Source organism: Spinacia oleracea, chromosome 4, assembly GCF_020520425.1.
Source record: "Spinacia oleracea cultivar Varoflay chromosome 4, BTI_SOV_V1, whole genome shotgun sequence".
NCBI lineage: Eukaryota > Viridiplantae > Streptophyta > Magnoliopsida > Caryophyllales > Amaranthaceae > Spinacia > Spinacia oleracea.
In genome coordinates, this window is record NC_079490.1 from 76,402,568 (window position 1) to 76,423,511 (window position 20,944).

Sequence of the window (20,944 nt, forward strand, 5' to 3'; positions counted from 1 at the left end):
AATGCCCTTGGTCCAAGTATGCATTTAATGTTAAGTCTAATAAATGCGGTTCAGTATTAATTAACAAGTTAATAATTCAGTGAGATCAAGTGAGCTGAATGCCTAGCTAGAGGCCGCTTCAGTTCAAGTGGAATTAATGATATTAATCCACAACTTACTCTTAACTGAACTCGTAGGGTCACACAAATAGTACGTAAACGGATCAAGTATTTAATGGCATTAAATACTCCATCTATGGATATTCGGAATCGACGGATCTTGGTTTCAGTGGGAGCTGAGATCGTCAAAGGCAAGAAATGAATACTCCGGAAACGATGATATTGCCGGAAACGGAAATATGGATCGTATCGGAAATATAAATATTATCCAAGTCGTAGATGTTGCCGGAAACGGAAACATGGTACGTATCGGAAAATATTATCGGAAATGGAAATATTACCGGAATCGGAAATATTGCCGGAAACGGAAATATTGTCAGAATCGGAAATATTATCGGAATCGGAAAATAATTCCGGAAACAGAAATATTAAATATTTGTTCGAAACGGAAATTAATTCCGGAATCGAAAATGTTAAATATTGTTCGTGTCGGAAATGAATTCCGGAATCGGGAATTTAATCGGAAAGCGTATCGTACGAATTAGCATCGGACGAGGCTTGCTAGACGAAGGCCCAACACGAAGCCAGGCCGTCGCCCAGCAAGCCACACGCATCCAACAACACGCCAAGGCCTCGACCAGGCCCAGCCAAGGCTAGCGCGCGCGCTCAGCGATGGGCTGCGAGCAATGGGCCTCAGCGCTGTGCGCTCAGCGTGGGCCGCAAGGCTTGCGCATGGGCGTGCGGTGCTCGGGCGCTACGTGTGTGCGTGCTATACGAATCCTAAAGCTATCGGAATTCGTGCATTGATTAAATCCTAATCCTAAAAGATTAAAATTAATTATTTAGAGTTCTAATAGGATTCTAATTAATTAATTAGTATTCTAACAGGATTCGAAATCCTTTCCAAGGTTCTATAAATATATGCCTAGGGTCATAAATTTATACATGAGTTTTTCAACAAGTATTCATTCAATAAAACAGTGATTTTTTAGCAAAAAAATCAGTCACATTCTTGCCCTTATTAGCTGAAAATTATAATACCTTAAGGGCGATTCTAGTTGGTCAATCTTAAGGCGGATCCGGACGTGCTGTGGACTATCTATAGAGGGACGACACTTGGAGTCCTAAAGGCTTGTTCTTGTTCGGTTCGAGCGCAGCTAGGGAGGGCACGCTACAAAGTGTATGCACCTAAATTATGCTAAATGATTATGTGTAAATAATATGTTTCCTGGCATTAAGGTTTTCCGCATGATTTATGTTTTGTCATATGTATAATAACCTAACATTATGTACTCCCACTAAACTTCTTATATATCTATAAGAATCATGTACATTTTATGAAACTAAAATACTTATTAGCTTCACTAAAATACAATTCCAATTCCCAATTGCTTGCTTAAATCTGTACTTAGATTTCATAAGCTAGCTTTCCTTTTCAAGCATTATTTGGATCCACAAATCGTATGACATGCCATGTACATAGTTTCTTCCAACATTTGATTGAGGAATACGTTTTGTCATCCAATTGCCATATGTACCAATATGCAATCATTGCTTGATTTATAGACTTGAGCATTACGATTATGCATGAGGTTTCAACACAATCCATGCCATGAATTTGCTTGTAACCTTTAGCAACTAATCTAGCTTTGTGTGTTAACACTATTCAATGTTTGATGGTTTTTATCCTTAAAACCAATTTGCAACCAATAGGTGTTTAATCTATTCTTGTAAATCAACAAAATTTCAATTTTGTCATTAAAACATTGAGTATGTTTTATGGCCTCTAACCATTTAAAACATTCTGTCTATATATGGCCTCTAACCATTTTAGGGAATCTATATTTCGTCATAGCTTTCTTACAAGTCACAAACTCATTAATCTACATGATAATAGTTTGACTGCAAGTTGTAGGTTTCTTCACTATCTAATAGAAGAATCGCATAGCTTCAGTGACATGAACTCCATGTTTCTTCACTATCTAATAGAAGAATCTCATAGTTTTAGTCACTTGAACTCTATGCCTACATGGGTATAGAACATCAAACAATAGAATATTAACAGACACTTTGAAAGTCCTTTGAATATTCTTTTCTCCTTGAAGCACTTGTAAAGTCTTCTAAGAGATGTCTATTCTTTAAAGCCACTTATAAAGTCCTTAAAGAATACGTGTTCGGATTTTCTGAAGAACTTCGAAAATCCTCTGGAATGTCCGTTTATGTTTGTTGTTCGCCTCGAAGACTTTCGAGGTCTATTTTCTCCCACTTGTCATTTTGGAAACGAATCTCCAAAAGGACATTATTTCGAGCAAACAAACATTATGTTCTCAAAATTCGTAGTAGAAACAATACCCTTATGTCTCATTTGAATAAATCACAATGAAACATATATCTATACTTGGGCCTTAGTTTGTTGAATAACAAACACTAAGCTCCCACTGAGTTTAGGAACTCCTTAGATATATTATGAAAAGATATTTTGAAATTACTTTTCAATAGCTTTTACGAATTTGGTTTAGTTTGGTGGTAGTTGAGCATTTTGTTTTAGAAATAGGACACGGTGATCAATCCGGTCCCAGAAAAGGCCATGGGCTACCACCATGAACCCCAATTCCTGTTTGTCCGTCACTTTAGTGTTAGGTTATGATACATATGACAAAACATAAATCATGCGGAAAACCTTAATGCCAGGAAACATATTATTTACACAAAATCATTTAGCATAATTTAGGTGCATACACTTTGTAGCGTGCCCTCCCTAGCTGCGCCCGAACCGAACAAGAACAAGTCTTTAGGACTCCAAGTGTCGTCCCTCCGTAGATAGTCCACAACACGTCCGGATCCGCCTTAAGATTGACCAACTAGAATCGCCCTTAAGGTACTATAATTTTCGGCTAATTATGGGCAAGAATGTGACAGATTTTTCTGCTAAAAAATCACTGTTTTATTGTATGAATACTTGTTGAAAAACTCGTATGTAAATTTATGACCCTAGGCATATATTTATAGAACCTTAGAAAGGATTTCGAATCCTGTTAGAATACTAATTAATTAATTAGAATCCTATTAGAACTCTAAATAATTAATTTAATCTTTTAGGATTAGGATTTAATCTATGCACGAATTCCGATAGCTTTAGGATTCGTATAGCACACACACACGTAGCGCACGAGCACCGCACACCCATGTGCAAGCCTTGCGGCCCACGCTGAGCGCACATCGCTAAGGCCCATTGCTCGTAGCTCATCGCTGAGCGCGCGCGCCAGCCTTTGCTGGGCCTGGCCTTGCGCTGGGCCTGGTCGAGGCCTTGGCGTGTTGTTGGATGCGTGTGGCTTGCTGGGCGACGGCCTGGCTTCGTGCTGGTCCTCTGTCTAGCAAGCCTCGTCCGATGCTAATTCGTACGATACGCTTCCGATTAAATTCCCGATTCCGGAATTCATTTCCGATACGAACAATATTTAACATTTCCGATTCCGGAATTAATTTCCGTTTCGAACAAATATTTAATATTTCCGTTTCCGGAATTATTTTCCGATTCCGATAATATTTCCGATTCTGACAATATTTTTGTTTCCGGCAATATTTCCGATTCCGGCAATATTTCCATTTCCAATAATATTTTCCGATACGTACCATGTTTCCGTTTCCGGCAACATCTACGACTTGGATAATATTTATATTTCCGATACGATCCATATTTCCGTTTCCGGCAATATCATCGTTTCCGGAGTATTGATTTACTTGCCTTTGACGATCTCAGCTCCCACTGAAACCAAGATCTGTCGATTCCGAATATCCATAGATGGAGTATTTAATGCCATTAAATACTTGATCCGTTTACGTACTATTTGTGTGACCCTACGGGTTCAGTCAAGAGTAAGCTGTGGATTAATATCATTAATTCCACTCGAACTGAAGCGGCCTCTAGCTAGGCATTCAGATCACTTGATCTCACTGAATTATTAACTTGTTAATTAATACTGAACCGCATTTATTAGAGTTAACATTAAATGCATACTTGGACCCAGGGCATTATTTCCTTCATTTAGACGTGCACAGTCTAAAGCTATTGCTACTCAGTTTCACTTTACATGATTTACAAATTGAAACTCTGTTATGACTCAACAATCACATAAGGCATACAATCCACATTTGTTCACAACTATTTTTATTTGGGAATTAAGTAAGTGATCACAAAGGCATCAATCAAGACTCACTCCAATTAATCCAACCTTTCCTTTAACAATGATCAACCCCTGAATATGGGTATAAGGTTTCAACTTACTAAACAAGGTCCTCGGTCCTCATAAAGTAGTGAAAAGATAAAAGGGAACAACGACCAATCGATTTAAACCAATATACATAAAATAATCCAGTGTTCCCAACCAACATGTTTGCATCAATCATCCATACTAACATGTTATAATTCTCATGACGAAATATATGTTCAACATGTTCATCCAACAATATTAAACATGAAATTCCAACATAACCAAGTTCATCAACAAATTTCAACATGGTTTCAACAAATAACACACATTTCAAGCACACATGTATGTACGTACCTTGTATAAACAAAATGCGAGACCACTTTAATAATTCAAAAGTCGCCTACGGAGAATTCTCCACCTAACAACAACCAATATAGACTCATATCAATTCATATTGAATTTTCAGCAACATTAGGGAGCTTCAAACCCCTCCTAAACATAATTAGAACATTTCCCAATATCGAAACTTGAATATTTGCTTTCCTAGCATCATAATTATTATATTAATTATTGAAATTCGTTGAAAACTCTTCGAAGCATCATACTTTAAATTTCCAGCAATATAACTACTTTCAAACTTCTCCAAAACATAATTAACATGTTTGAAATCATAAAAACAATAACTTTAATAACTTATAATTATCCTACAATGGTTTCAAAACTATAAAAACCTTATAAATCCATGCTTTAATGATTAAAATAGGGAAATATATAATCTGAAAATTAGTAATTCAATTATGCAATATTAAAATCTGAAATTCATAAATAAATCACAAAAATCATAAATTTAATTCAATTAAAACATAAATTAAATTAATAATATATTTAAAACATTTAATTTAATTAGGTTAGGGTTTAAGAAATAACCCAATGAAGAAGAAAACAAGAGGCGGCCGGTGGACAGGGTGGCGCGACGGCGAGTAGGGGAGGCGCCGCGACTGGCGGCGAAGGTGGTGTTGCGCGAGCGGCGAGGAGGCTTGCGAAGAGCTGTTGTGGTTGCTGTGAGAAACCAAAGCATGTGAGGAAGAGAGAGGCAAGAAAACCGAAAGAGAAGAACGAAGAACGAAAAGAGAGGAGGAGTTACTATGCAGCGGCGACGGCGGGACGACGGAGAAGCGGCGGCTGTGCTGGTGGAGAGCACGGTGGTCTCGCTGCGCGAAAACAGAACCAACTAAGAGGAGAAGGGTAAGAAACGAAGCAGGGATGGAGGAGTTACCGGCGGCGGAAGTTGCTGAGAGGGGCAGCGGTGGTCGCCGGCGAGGGTACAGGTGGTGGCGGCTGAACAACGTTTGAGAGTTCACTTGGAGGGGAAGTAAGGTTTGGGGGGTTTTGGTTTTACGTAGGATGAAGGAGAGGAGTGGATTTGTTTCACGTGAATTGAAACATGGGTAGGAAATTTGGGGTTTATTTATTTGGGCTTTTATAATTTGGGCTAGAACTAGGATTGAGTTTGTTTGAACCCAAAATGGTTAGGATTGCTTTTCCGGATTCAATTGAACGTGTTTTCATAATTCGAATTCCTTTCAACGTAAAATTCTAAAATTATTTTTGATTTCATAAACCGTTAAAATATTTAAAACGTAATAAAATAAATACACATTAATTATATACTTATTTCTAAAATTCGTAAATTCTATTTAAATATAATTAAGTATATTTTAAAATGTATTAATAAAATGTATAAAATTATGGGGGATTACAATCTGCCCCTCTTGAAAGAAGTTTCGTCCCGAAACTTGACATGAAAATTCACACATTTTTCAAAAGTCTTTAGTTCATTCTTACTAGAGAAATACTTGTGCCACTCATGTGCACTCTTTTGCCAACTTAAAGTTGCTTGTGTTACTAATGAACACATTTTTCTTGCGCGGAGGATCTATTTACTTGTATCAACATGTATAAGTTGCAAAAAATAAGCATAAAATGCATAAAAATACCATAAAAATAGGTAAAAAGCGCGAATTTCTATCGTATTCTACCCCCTTAAAGAAAACGAGTTACGCCCTCGTAATTCACCTCAGGGAATAACTTTGGATATTTCTAATTCAGCGAATCATGTCCCCAATGCTATATTTCCACAAAAACTGTAGCAAGTGGGATTTCTACACTTCTTTCCACACAATGCCTCAATAGGTGCTATCTTAAAGCTCACGTAGTAACTATTGTTGCAAGAAATTCAATCGAATCTAGATTGTCTTCCCAGTTACACTTATAGTCAACAACACAGGCTCTCAACATATTTTCCGTTAGTAATCTCAGTTTGTCCATCGATCGCAGGGTGGAAAGCAGTACTCATTTTCAATGTCGGTTTAAGATTCACTAGACCTTTGTGCCAAAGCTTCAGACTTTTATGGTAAGGATCTCAAATGTTGTCCCATAAAGATAATGTCTCCAAATCATTCAAAGTGAACACAATAACAACTAACTCTAGGTCATGGGTAGGGTAATTGATTTCATAAGGTTTCAATTGTCGCGACGACAGGTGCAGAGGTCAAACGCTCTTTTAAAATCTAGAAAGCTTTCTCACATTTCTCACTCCTCTCGAAATTCGATTCCTTTTTCATCAAGTTGGTCATTGGTTTTTCTTTGTTCGAAAAGTCTTTCACAAACCCCCTATAATAGACAGCTAGGCCTAGGAAACTTCAGATATCAGACACGTTCCTTTGGAGTAGGTCACTCACTCACATCTTGATTCTTAGTAGGATCTACATAAACTCCTTCTACTCGGCTTTCCATTTCTAGTGAACCTCATTACGCCTTTCATGGATGTATAAATCTTGGGCTTAACTCTTAGCACTTTCACCAATTCATACATTCCCATCTTTTCAAGACAACAAATTATTTCAAACGATCCTGGACCACTCAAATCTTCTCTTAAATTTATTCCCTTACGTAACGTAGTTTTCAATCAATTTAGTCCTTCACTTTTCCGTCGGTGTCACTTATACACATATGACTTCAAGATTTGTATACTTCATTTAATAAAACTAGATTCTTTCTAAGCGTCTCCAAGTAATCCTCAAGTGTTTGTCATGCTCTTTCTCATTCCTTAAATAAATCAAGATATAATCAATAACATAATAATGAACTTAATTCGGAATTCGTGGGAAATCTTATTTATCAAATCCATAATTATGGCAGGTGTATTGGTTAACCCAAAAGACGTTACTCTAAACCCCTAATGACAATAACGAATCCTAATGAGGTCTTAAGTATATTCTTTGAAGGAAATAATGCCCTTGGTCCAAGTATGCATGATGTTAAGTCTAATAAGTGCGGTTCAGTATTAATTAACAAGTTAATAATTCAGTGAGATCAAGTGAGCTGAATGCCTAGCTAGAGGCCGCTTCAGTTCAAGTGGAATTAATGATATTAATCCACATCTTACTCTTGACTGAACCCGTTGGGTCACACAAATAGTACGTAAACGGATCAAGTATTTAATGGCATTAAATACTCTATCTATTGATATTCGGAATCGACGGATCTTGGTTTCAGTGGGAGCTGAGATCGTCACAAGCAAGAAATGAATATTCCGGAAATGATGATATTGCCGAAAACGGAAATATGGATCGTATCGGAAATATAAATATTATCCAAGTCGTAGATGTTGCCGGAAACGGAAACATGGTACGTATCGGAAAATATTATCGGAAATGGAAATATTGCCGGAATCGGAAATATTGCCGGAAACGGAAATATTGTCAGAATCGGAAATATTATCGGAATCGGAAAATAATTCCGGAATCGGAAATTTTAAATATATTTGTTCGAAACGGAAATTAATTCCGGAATCGGAAATATTAAATATTGTTCGTATCGGAAATGAATTCCGGAACCGGGAATTTAATCGGAAGCGTATCGTACAAATAAGCATCGGACGAGGCCTGCCGGACGAGGGCCCAGCACGAAGCCAGGCCATCGCCCAGCAAGCCAAGCGCGCCACACGAACAGCCAAGGCCACGCCAGGCCCAGCGCAAGGCCAGGCCCAGCAGGCCATGGCAGCGCGCGCCGCGCGCGCAGCAATGGGCTGCGAGCTGTGCTGCTGCTCGCGTGGGCTTGCGGCTCGCGTGGGCCGAGCGGCCGTGTAGGCTGTGCGCGGGCATGGCCTGCACGCTCGTGGGTCATGCTCGTGTAGAGTTTGTGTTCACATACGAAACCTAAATTGTATAGGATTTGTTTGATGATTAAATTCCTAATCCTAAAAGGATAAAATTAATTAGTTAGAGTCCTACTAGGATTCTAGTTTAACTAATTAGTATCCTAATAGGATTCCAGTTCCTTTTCCATACCTCTATAAATAAGGGCCTAGGGTCATTATTTGCAGGTACGATTGAAGTATTCAAAGGGTAAGTTTTGAAAGAAAAATCAGCCATACACTTGCAAACACATAGCCGAAACTCCTAGTAACCTTAAGGGCGATTCTAGTTGGTCTAACTTGAGGCGGATCCGGACGTACTGTGGACTATCTACGGAGGGACGACATTTGGAGTTCTAAAGACTTGTTCTTATTCGGTTCGGGCGCAGCTAGGGAAGGCACGCTGCAACATGTATGCATCTATTCTATGCTAAATGATTATGTGAAAATAATATGCTTTCCTGGCTTTATGGTTTTTTCCGCATGATTTATGAATTGTCATATGTATCATAACCTAACAGTGGTATCACGAGCCTCTTATTATTTTCATAATCTAAATTGCATGAACATGGTTAAATATTACAAATTTGCAAGAATTAAAAGGGGTGATTAATTTTCGTAATTGTTAATTAATTGCAAATTGCGTTTATTTAATTATACGTACGCAGTTTTTCGGCGGTTTCTTTGTTACTCATCCAAATCGAGTGATTTTTGTGTCAATTCCGCATGTAAAAGGCATTCTAAAATTTTGACAAAAATAATTTTTTTCGGCTGAACCCAGAATTCTCAAATTCGAAGCCTAACTATGACTTTTCGGAGGTTTTAGTTTTTCGAATGCAAAATTTCGTAAATTTAAGATGTTAAATTAAATATTTGCGATTCTTGTTGATAAATCTTGAATTTTTGATTGACCTACTGTATATGTTTAACAAGTTTGAATGCCTAGCCTTGTTAATTATGCAATCTAATTTGTAATTATGATTAATTTGTTGAAAATTGGAATAATTTAGAATTAATTTGATTTTCATAATTAGTTATAATTTAATTAGATACCTATGATTAAAAACCACCATAAAAATTGTAAATTTATGTTAAATTTTAAATTTTTATGACCTAGACTTGAATCCATGCTAATCGGAAATCAATTAAATAATAAATTTTCGATTTTTCGCCCTAAAATTATGAAATTAATATTATTTATTAATTTGTCATTAATTTTGAATATAAATTTTTAATTTTTATGAGATTCGTTCATATAACTTGCACGCACAAAGCAATGAACGCTACGTGTTACCCTTAAGGGGTGTTGTATAGTGCGGGCATGCGACGACGAGCAAGGGAGCTCGTCGCCCATGCGGTACGAATGCAGCGAGCAAGGGCATGGTGCACGAGCACAAGGCAGCAGCCCTGCCATGTGTCGTGGGCTGTGAGCAATGGGCGCATGGGCAAGGGCGAGAGCAAGGAGTGAGCAGTCGCGTGTGGGCAGCAAGCGTGCTGCACCACAACGCGCACTGCCTCGCGCGCAGCGAGCGCAAGTGTGCGTGCGACGAGCGCTGCGCCCAGCGATGGCGTGCAGCGTGCTTGTTGCGACGTGCGACGAGCGCTGCGCCCAACGATGGCGTGCAGCGTGCTTGTTGTGACGTGCGACGAGCGCTGCGCCCAACGATGGTCAGCAGCATGCTTGTTGCGACGAGCGCTGGCGCGCACCTTGCGATGGGGAGCAGCAGCGATGCGACGCAGCGCATGGGCTGCGCGCACATGGCCAGCAATGGCTGTGTGCGTGTGGCCCATGGGCGTGCGTTGCGTGGTATTGTTGCGTTGCGATTAGATCGTTTTAAAAATTTTAATTTTGAAATTTTCAGTTTACGTAATTTTAATTAATTTTAAAATTAATAATTTAAATTAATTTCTTGGATTTTAATTTTGAATATTGTAATTATAATAAATTTTATTTATTCTAATTATTTACTAAAATGAAAATCATGAATTAATTTAAATACAACTGAAATTAAATTAAATTTATGGATTCAATTATAAATTTATATGAGCTTTAAATTTTAATTAAATTTGTATGTTTCCGGTTAGACTAGAAATACATTTTTATGTTTAAACTAGTAAAGCATATGAATTTATTGGTTTAAGTGGGAGCCCTTTTTAGTCATATACTCTTGATTAGGTCTACAAATCCTTAAGGTTAAAACAACTTGATTAGAATTAATAAGGACTGAATAATTTGTAGATTATTGGTGCCCTTGATTAATTGCTGCAAATGTTTATGTGATGCATAATGTGTTTTACTAACCAGCTATGTGGGCCATTCATGATAATGAATGGGTGAATGGTATATATTGTATATGTACTGTTTTGCAGGTTATGAAGTGACTAGTATGGCCCAAATAGGATAGAAAATATGGTCTGCGTACCATTAATTTGAATGTAATTGGTCTAAAGTACCAAAGTTGTTTTTCAATTTAAATATGGTCTGCGTACCATCAAATAGTTGTAATTAGTTTTAATTATAGCTTATTCTATTTGAAGAAAATGGTGCCTCCCACGGAGATTTTCAAGACGGACTTTGAAGTTAAAGCTTCAAGATGAAGTCGGGCCATACTAGATCACATTTATCTTATGCATGTTTTAAGTTATTTATTGCTTTTAAATATGTCTTAAAATGCATGAGATCAAAGCTTGATTATGTTGCATGATTAAGGATTTTAGTTCACTTAAAATCTAACCAACATAGTAAGAGCCTTAAGTTCCAAACTTAAAAATTGAGTTAAAAGGTGTCATGCCAAAATATACACTTGCTTGGATATCCTTTACATCAATCTAGTAATAGTTTTCGCTCAGCGAGGTGTTACTTATTGGTCCTAAAGGGGCAAGGTACACAAATAATTATGAGTACATGTTAGTTTTGGTGAAACTCAACGATATAAGTAAGGAGTCCTTTTATGTCGTGGCAAAATCGATAGGTTTACCTAATAAGTTCTTAGACGTACCTATCAACCAAGAATAGTTTCTAGACTATTAGCAAAAGGCTTTTGCTTACCTAAGATGTTTTAGGATTAAGTCGACAAACTGTGCTTAGTTCTTCAATGATTTTAGGATCTTGGAATCATTTTATTCACACCTGCCGGAACACATAACTTGAATAAAATGCTTAATGAACATTGAATTATGTATGTATGCTCGAATTTAAAGTTTATTAAGAGAAACTGTGAATGGTTATTTATTTGTTTATTCTTTTCAATTGTAGTTTTAACTATGGCAAACAACAATCAAAACATCATCATGGGTTCTGAGCTTATGGTCAAGCTGAACCTGGCAAATTTTCTTGAATGGGAAGCTAAGCTAGTTGAAATAGTCAAACTCAATGGACTTGAGTATGTACTATCACATCCCATGCCAAGCTACTATGCCAGAGACATGACCCCTGAGAGATTTTTCGCCTGGGATGCGGATCTCAAAAAGGTTATGAGTCGTCTCATGCTGAACAATATCCCCGATGATTGGGCTAGAAGGTTTGTAGCCTATGAACCTTTTACGCTCATCAAGAATCTGAGGGATATCTGTCGTGGAAGCACGGAGGACAGGGACCTGAACGTCCATGAGTTGATTGAATCAATGTCTGGTCTAAAGGTTAGTTCTCCCAACAGGTGTTATAGGATGGAAGTCCAAGAAACACATGTTCAGCTCCTTCGCACTAAACAGAGGGTAGGCGTCCCACTGAGGTTCCATGTGGATCTTATGCGTTCATACTTTGATCGCCTAAGTCTACTAGGAACACCAATAAGCGAAAGGATGGCAGTCTCTATCTTGCTCAATTCACTACACAGTGGATTGGTCGCTTCAAGCAACTATACCTAAGTGAACCAAGAGAAGAAACAGTTGCAGAATTTGTTCACCTTGTCAGAAAGGCTGAGATAATACTGGACTGTGAAGCCAAAGATTTACTCAAGGCTAGAAGGAGACCGTTCAAGAAAAGTGGAAAGTCCAAGGGCAATGCTAAATCAAAGCAGGACAAGTCCACATCAAGCTGTCTTTATTGTGATGGAATAGGCCATTACAAAAGAGAATGTCCAAAGCTAAAGGAAGATCAGAAGAACGGAACAGTCGTTCCATCTTCAGGTATTTTCGTTATAGACTGTATACTTGCTAATTCAACTTCTTGGGTATTAGATACAGATTGTGGCTCACACTTATGTTCCAATCCACAGGGACTAAGAAGAAGTAGAAAGTTAAGCAAGGGTGAAGTCGACCTACGAGTGGGAAATGGAGCACGGATTGCTGCATTAGCTGTAGGAACTTATTATTTGTCGTTGCCCTCCGGGCTAGTTTTGGAACTGGAAGAGTGTTTCCATGTTCCAAGTCTTACTAAAAACATCATTTCAGTTTCTTGCTTAGATGCTAAGGGATTTTCCTTTTTAATAAAAGACAATAGTTGTTCGTTTTATTTTAAAGAGATGTTTTATGGATCTGCTAGATTAGTCAATGGGCTTTATTTATTAGATCACAACAAACAAGTTTATAACATAAATACCAAAAAGGCCAAAAAGGATGATTCAGATCTCACCTATCTGTGGCATTGTCGATTAGGCCATATAAACTTGAAACGCTTAGAAAGACTTCAAAAGGAAGGAATTCTAGAACCATTTGACTTAGAGGATTATGGTAAATGCGAATCATGTTTACTTGGCAAAATGACAAAGCAACCTTTCTCTAAAGTTGGAGAAAGAGCAAATGAACTATTGGGTTTAATCCATACAGATGTATGTGGACCAATGAGTATAAATGCTAGAGGTGGTTTCAGCTACTTTATCACTTTCACTGATGACTTCAGTAGATATGGTTATGTCTACCTAATGAAGCATAAGTCTGAATCCTTTGACAAATTCAAGGAATTTCAGAGTGAAGTAAAGAATCAATTAGGCAAGAAGATCAAGGCACTGCGGTCTGATAGAGGCGGTGAATATCTGAGCTATGAATTTGATGACCATCTGAAAGAATGTGGAATTCTATCAGAATTGACTCCTCCTGGAACACCACAATGGAACGGTGTGTCGGAACGGAGGAACAGAACCTTGCTAGACATGGTCAGGTCAATGATGGGTCAGGCCGAACTTCCATTAGAATTTTGGGGACATGAACTAAATACAGCTGCACTCACTATAAATAGAGCTCCGTCTAAAGCTGTCGAAAAGACTACATATGAGTTATGGTTTGGAAAGCCTCCAAAAGTGTCTTTTCCTAAGATTTGGGGATGTAAATGAAGGAAATAGTGCCCTTGGTCCAAGTATGCATATAATATTAAGTCTAATAAATGCGGTTCAGTATTAATTAACAAGTTAATAATTCAGTGAGATCAAGTGAGCTGAATGCCTAGCTAGAGGCCGCTTCAGTTCAAGTGGAATTAATTATATTAATCCACAGCTTACCCTTGACTGAACCCGTAGGGTCACACAAATAGTACGTAAACGGATCAAGTATTTAATGGCATTAAATACTCCATCTATGGATATTCTGAATCGACGGATCTTGGTTTCAGTGGGAGCTGAGATCGTCACAGGCAAGAAATGAATACTCCGGAAACGATGATATTGCCGGAAACGGAAATATGGATCGTATCGGAAATATAAATATTATCCAAGTCGTAGATGTTGCCGGAAACGGAAACATGGTACATATCGGAAAATATTATCGGAAATGGAAATATTGCCGGAATGGGAAATATTGCCGGAAACGGAAATATTGTCAGAATCGGAAATATTATCGGAATCGGAAAATAATTCCGAAAACGGAAATATTAAATATTTGTTCGAAACGGAAATTAATTCCGGAATCGGAAATATTAAATGTCGTTCGTATCGGAAATGATTTCCGGAATCGGGAATTTAATCGGAAGCGTATCGTACGAATTAGCATCGGACGAGGCCTGCTAGACGAAGGCCCAGCACGAAGCCAGGCCATCGCCCAGCGAGCCGCACGCAGCAACGCCCGCCTCGACCAGGCCCAGCGCAAGGCCAGGCCCAGCCAAGGGCGCGCGCGCGCGCAGCACCGCACATGGGCTGTGCGCTTGTCGTGGGCCGCAAGGCCTGCGCGGGTGCACGGCTTGTACGATGCGTGTGCGGGAAATCCTAATCCTATTAGGATTCGTGCGAAGATTAAAATCCTAATCCTATTAGATTTGCTTTGTTATTTAGAGTCCTAATAAAGTTCTAATTAACAAATCCACATCCTAGTAGGATTACAATTCCTTTTCCATACCGCTATAAATAAGGGCCTAGGGTCATTATTTATATAGACGAATCAAGTATTCAAAGTGATTTTTGAGAGCAAAAATTCAGTCATATAATTGCCTACAATAGCCGAAAATTCTAAGTACCTTAAGGGCGATTCTAGTTGGTCAAGCTTAAGGCGGATCCGGACGTGCTGTGGACTATCTACGGAGGGACGACATTTGGAGTCCTAAAGACTTGTTCTTGTTCGGTTCGGGCGCAGCTAGGGAAGGCACGCAACAAAGTGTATGCATCTAAACTATGCTAAATGATTATGTGTAAATAATATGCTTTCCTGGCTTTATGGTTTTTCCGCATGATTTATGAATTGTCATATATATCATAACCTAACAGTGGTATCACGAGCCTCTTATTATTTTCATAATCTAAATTGCATGAACATGGTTAAATATTACAAATTTGCAAGAATTAAAAGGGGTGATTAATTTTCGTAATTGTTAATTAATTGCAAATTGCGTTGATTTAATTATACGTACGCAGTTTTTCGGCAGTTTCTTCGTTACTCATCCAAATCGAGTGATTTTTGTGTCAATTCCGCATGTAAAAGGCATTCTTAAATTTTGACAAAAATAGCGTTTTTCGGCCGAAGCCAGAATTCTCAAATTCGAAGCCTAACTATGACTTTTCGGAGGTTTTAGTTTTTCGAATGCAAAATTTCGTAAATTTAAGATGTTAAATTAAATATTTGCGATTCTTGTTGATAAATCTTGAATTTTTGATTGACCTACTGTATATGTTTGACAAGTTTGAATGCCTAGCCTTATTAATTATGCAATCTAATTTGTAATTATGATTAATTTGTTGAAAATTGGAATAATTTAGAATTAATTTGATTTTCATAATTAGTTATAATTTAATTAGAAACCTATGATTAAAAACCACCATAAAAATTGTAAATTTATGTTAAATTTTAAATTTTTATGACCTAGACTTGAATCCATGTTAATCGGAAATCAATTAAATAATAAATTTTCGATTTTTCGCCCTAAAATTATGAAATTAATATTATTTATTAATTTGTCATTAATTTTGAATATAAATTTTTAATTTTTATGCGACTCGCTCATATAACTGGCACGCACAAAGCAATGGACGCTACGTGTTACCCTTAAGGGGTGTTGTATAGTGCGGGCATGCGACGACGAGCAAGGGAGCTCGTCGCCCATGCGGTACGAATGCAGCGAGCAAGGGCATGGTGCACGAGCACAAGGCAGCAGCCCTGCCTTGTATCGTGGGCTGTGAGCAATGGGCGTGTGGGCAGGGGCGAGAGCAAGGCACGAGCTGTCGCGTGTGGGCAGCAAGCGTGCTGCGCCACAGCGCGCACTGCCTCGCGCAAGCATGCGGAGCCTCGCGCGCAGCGAGCGCAAGCTCGCGTGCCACGAGCGCTACGCACAGCGTCGATGGCTCGCGCGCAGCGAGCGTCAGCTCGCATACTGCTGCCTCGTGCGATGAGCGCAAGCTCGTGTGCGAGAAAGGCAGGCCCGCAGCGAGCGATGGCTCGCATGGATCGGGCGCTGGCAAGCGAGAGCAGCGAGCGATGGCTCGCGTGCATCGAGCGCTGGCGCGCGCAGCGAGCACTGGCTCGCGTGTTCGATTGGCGCCTTGCGATGGGGAGCAGCAGCGATGCGACGCAGCGCATGGGCTGCGCGCACATGGCCAGCGATGGCTGTGTGCGTGTGGCCCATGGGCGTGCGTTGCGTGGGATTGTTGCGTTGCGATTAGATCGTTTTGAAATTTTAATTTGAAATTTTCAGTTTACGTAATTTTAATTAATTTTAAAATTAATAATTTAAATTATTTTCTTGGATTTTAATTTTGAATATTGTAATTATAATAAATTTTATTTATTCTAATTATTTTACTAAAATTAAAATCATGAATTAATTTAAATACGACTGAAATTAAATTAAACTTTTTTGGATTCAATTATAAATTTATATGAGCTTTAAATTTTAATTAAATTTGTATGTTTCCGGTTAGACTAGAAATACATTTTTATGTTTAAAATTAGTAAAGCATATGAATTTATTGGTTTAAGTGGGAGCCCTTTTTAGTCATAAACTCTTGATTAGGTCTACAAATCCTTAAGGTTAAAACAACTTGATTAGAATTAATAAGGACTGAATAATTTGTAGATTATTGGCGCCCTTGATTAATTGCTGCAAATGTTTATGTGATGCATAATGTGTTTTACTAACCAGCTATGTGGGCCATTCATGATAATGAATGGGTGAATGGTATATATTGTATATGTACTGTTTTGCAGGTTATGAAGTGACTAGTATGGCCCAAATAGGATAGAAAATATGGTCTGCGTACCATTAATTTGAATGTAATTGGTCTAAAGTACCAAAGTTGTTTTTCAATTCAAATATGGTCTGCGTACCATCAAATAGTTGTAATTAGTTTTAATTATAGCTTATCCTATTTGAGTAAAATTGTGCCTCCCACGGAGATTTTCAAGACGGACTTTGAAGTTAAAGCTTCAAGATGAATTCGGGCCATACTAGATCACATTTATCTTATGCATGTTTTAAGTTATTTATTGCTTTTAAATATGTCTTAAAATGCATGAGATCAAAGCTTGATTATGTTGCATGATTAAGAGCCTTAAGTTCCAAACTTAAAAATTGAGTTAAAAGGTGCCATGCCAAAATATACACTTGCTTGGATATCCTTTACATCAATCTAGTAATAGTTTTCGCTCAGCGAGGTGTTACTTATTGGTCCTAAAAGGGCAAGGTACACAAATAATTGTGAGTACATGTTAGTTTTGGTGAAACTCAACGATATAAGTAAGGAGTCCTTTTATGTCGTGGCAAAATCGATAGGTTTACCTAATAAGTTCTTAGACGTACCTATCAACCAAGAGTAGTTTCTAGACTATTAGCAAAAAGGCTTTTGCTTACCTAAAATGTTTTAGAATTGAGTCGACAAACTGTGCTTAATTCTTCAATGGTTTTAGGGTCTTGGAATCATTTTATTCACACCTGCCGGAACACATAATTCAAATAAAATGCTAATGACTTGTTTAAATTGCATGATTGCTTTCATTTTCAAGTTATTATTCATGATAAATGTTTAGACTTTGCATGCTTCAATGTATGTTTTTAATTATTGTTTATAATTAAATATCTTGCACTGCAATAAATCCTTTTAGAAAGGTAACAGTAAATTTCCTCGATTGGTAGTGAATCCGAGAACGATTCACGGAAATGAGAGAAAATGAGTAATTTAAAATGTACGTTTCTTTTAGCGACTTTTATGGTTGTTTTCGAGTATCAAAGTCGAATGGCGAACCGATTGGTGCTTGTGAATTCAAAATACAATGTAGTTTTGAGATCATAAAGCATTGAGTTTAAACGCTCAGCTTTACCAATGGTTAACAACCTAAAATCTTTTTTCCATTTAATTCTCGAATGAGTCTAGTCCCTAGACATTCGAATAGATCGATACTTAGAGAACTTTAGAAGCTTCTGGTAAGATCATCTAGTTGAAACAAAATATTCAACATAAATTAAAATGGTAAAGAACCTTGTTGGTGACATTGGACATGTCTAACAAAGTATAAAAGTCAAGACTAAAGAATTCAATTCTTAAGACTATAAGAAAGGGTACAAGAAATAGGAAAACAAAGGAACAAATGAAAGGAATTTATAATTCCGTTTCTACCTATAAGTTTATGTTTAAAGAGAAGTGACCTAGGAATCAAACTTCCTTGGTATCATATACCGCTTGAGGTTCTTACTTCGGTAATAACTCAAATAATGGAAGCTAGGCTACACTAATGGCCTACAAGTGGGAAATGAAGCATGGCAATGCTACATTAGCTGTAGGGTCATCTAGTTTGTTTTAAGTCCTTTCAAGGCTGGAACTAAATGGCTATTTTGTTCCATAATCAGCATACCTAAATTTCTGCTTCAAACACAGAAAGACTCACATTCAGAAGAACAAAAACAATGCTTGTTTGTTTGTTTGTTTAATTGAATGAAATGGTCATTTACGGGATGAGTCAATATGCTTGATTAAAACAAACAACTCTTTAAAGAACTTTACTAGTTCAAATCAACCCCTTGATTTGAGTTCCACTAATCTTTGGCATTGCTGCTTAGACCATATCAATAAGTTAAAATTCAAAAGCTCTATTTTGATGGACTTTTGAAAGTTCATTGATTTCTAAATCAATTTAAGACAACTAGTCTTACTTGTTGAAAGTAACAAAAGATATGAACTATTGTTAGAACGCCTAGACAATAGAGTTCAAAGCTAAAGAAAGATTTTATGACTTTATTATTTCACATGGATTTGAGTGAATATAGGTTTATTTACTCAAATATGATATAAGTTGAATCTGTTTGGCTAGTTCAAAGATTCAGAAGTATAAAATCCACTTGGCAAGAAATCATAAAGATCTAGGTTAGATCATGTTGATGATTACTTGAGACCAAATATGATCATCAATGATTGTGTGTTGTAATTTCACAATCTAGGTCCATAAGATATGGCATATCTACGTTGGAATGATCGAAGTCAATTAGTACTTGATTCGATCAATGATGAATCATAAAGACTTTTCCTATAATTTCTAAAACAAAATGCTCAACTACCACCAAACTAAACCAAATTCGTCAAAGCTATTGAAAAGTAATTTCAGAATAACTTTTCATAAAATATATCTAGAGAGTTGCAAAACTCAGTGGGAGCTTAGTGTTTGTCATTCGACAAACTAAGGCCCAAGTATAGATATATGTTTCATTGTGATTTATTCAAATGAGACACAAGGGTATTGTTTCTACCACGAATTTTTGAGAACATAATGTTTGTTTGCTCGAAATAATGTCCTTTTGGAGATTCGTTTCCAAAATGACAAGTGGGAGAAAATAGACCTCGGAAGTCTTCGAGGCGAACAACAAACATAAACGGACAATCCGGAGGCTTTTTGAAGATCTTTAGAAAATCCGAACACGTATTCTTTAAGGACTTTAGAAGTGGCTTTTAAAGAATAGACATCTCTTAGAACACTTTACAAGTGCTTCAAGGAGAACAGAATATTCAAAGGACTTTCAAGTGGCTATTGATATTCTATTGTTTGATGTTCTATACCCAAGTAGGCATAGAGTTCAAGTCACTGAAACTATGAGATCTTCTATTAGATAGTGAAGAAACATGGAGTTTAGGTCACTGAAGCTATGCAATTCTTCTATTAGATAGTGAAGAAACCTACAACTTGCAGTCAAACTATTATCATGTAGATTAATGAGTTTGTGACCTGTAAGAAAGCTATGACGAAACCCAGATTCCCGAAAATGGTTAGAGGCCATATATAGACTCAAATGTTTTAAATGGTTAGAGGCCATAAAACATACTCAATGTTTTGATGACAAAATTGAAATTTTGTTGATTTGCAAGAATAGTTTCACACCTATTGGTTGCAAGTTTGTTTTAAAGGATAAAAACCATCAAACATTGAATTGTGTTCACACACAAAGCTAGATTAGTTGCTAAAAGTTACAAGCAAATTCACGGTGTGGATTGTGTTGAAACCTCATGCATAATCGTAATGCTCAAATCTATATTCAAGCAATGATTGCATATTGGTACTTATAGCAATTGGATGACAAAACGTATTCCTCAATCAAATGTTGGAATATAATATGTACATGGTATGTCATAGAATTTGTGGATCCAAATAAATGCTTGAAAAGGAAAGCTAGCTTATAAAATCTAAGTACAGATTTAAGCAAGCAATTGGGAATTGGAACTGTATTTTAAGTGAAGCTAATAAGCATTTTAGTTTCATAAAATATACATGATTCTTATAGATGTATAAGAAGTTTAGTGGGAGTACATAAAAACTTATTTGGTCCTATGTGTATTACACACATATCTCTCTATTGTGAAATAACATTCAAATGCTAATGACTTAGATTTGAAATTATTCATCAATGATGGACCATGGCGAAACTTAGTACATACTGGGTATTAAGATCTATTTACAAAGATCTTATGATATTGTTTTGGATTAAGTAATGGCATTTACTAAATCAAACACGAAAGACTCCATTGGAGATATTCGACCCATATGAATAAATCTAAGTAAAGGATGTTTAAACTATGTATAAGCATTTACTAAGTTAAACA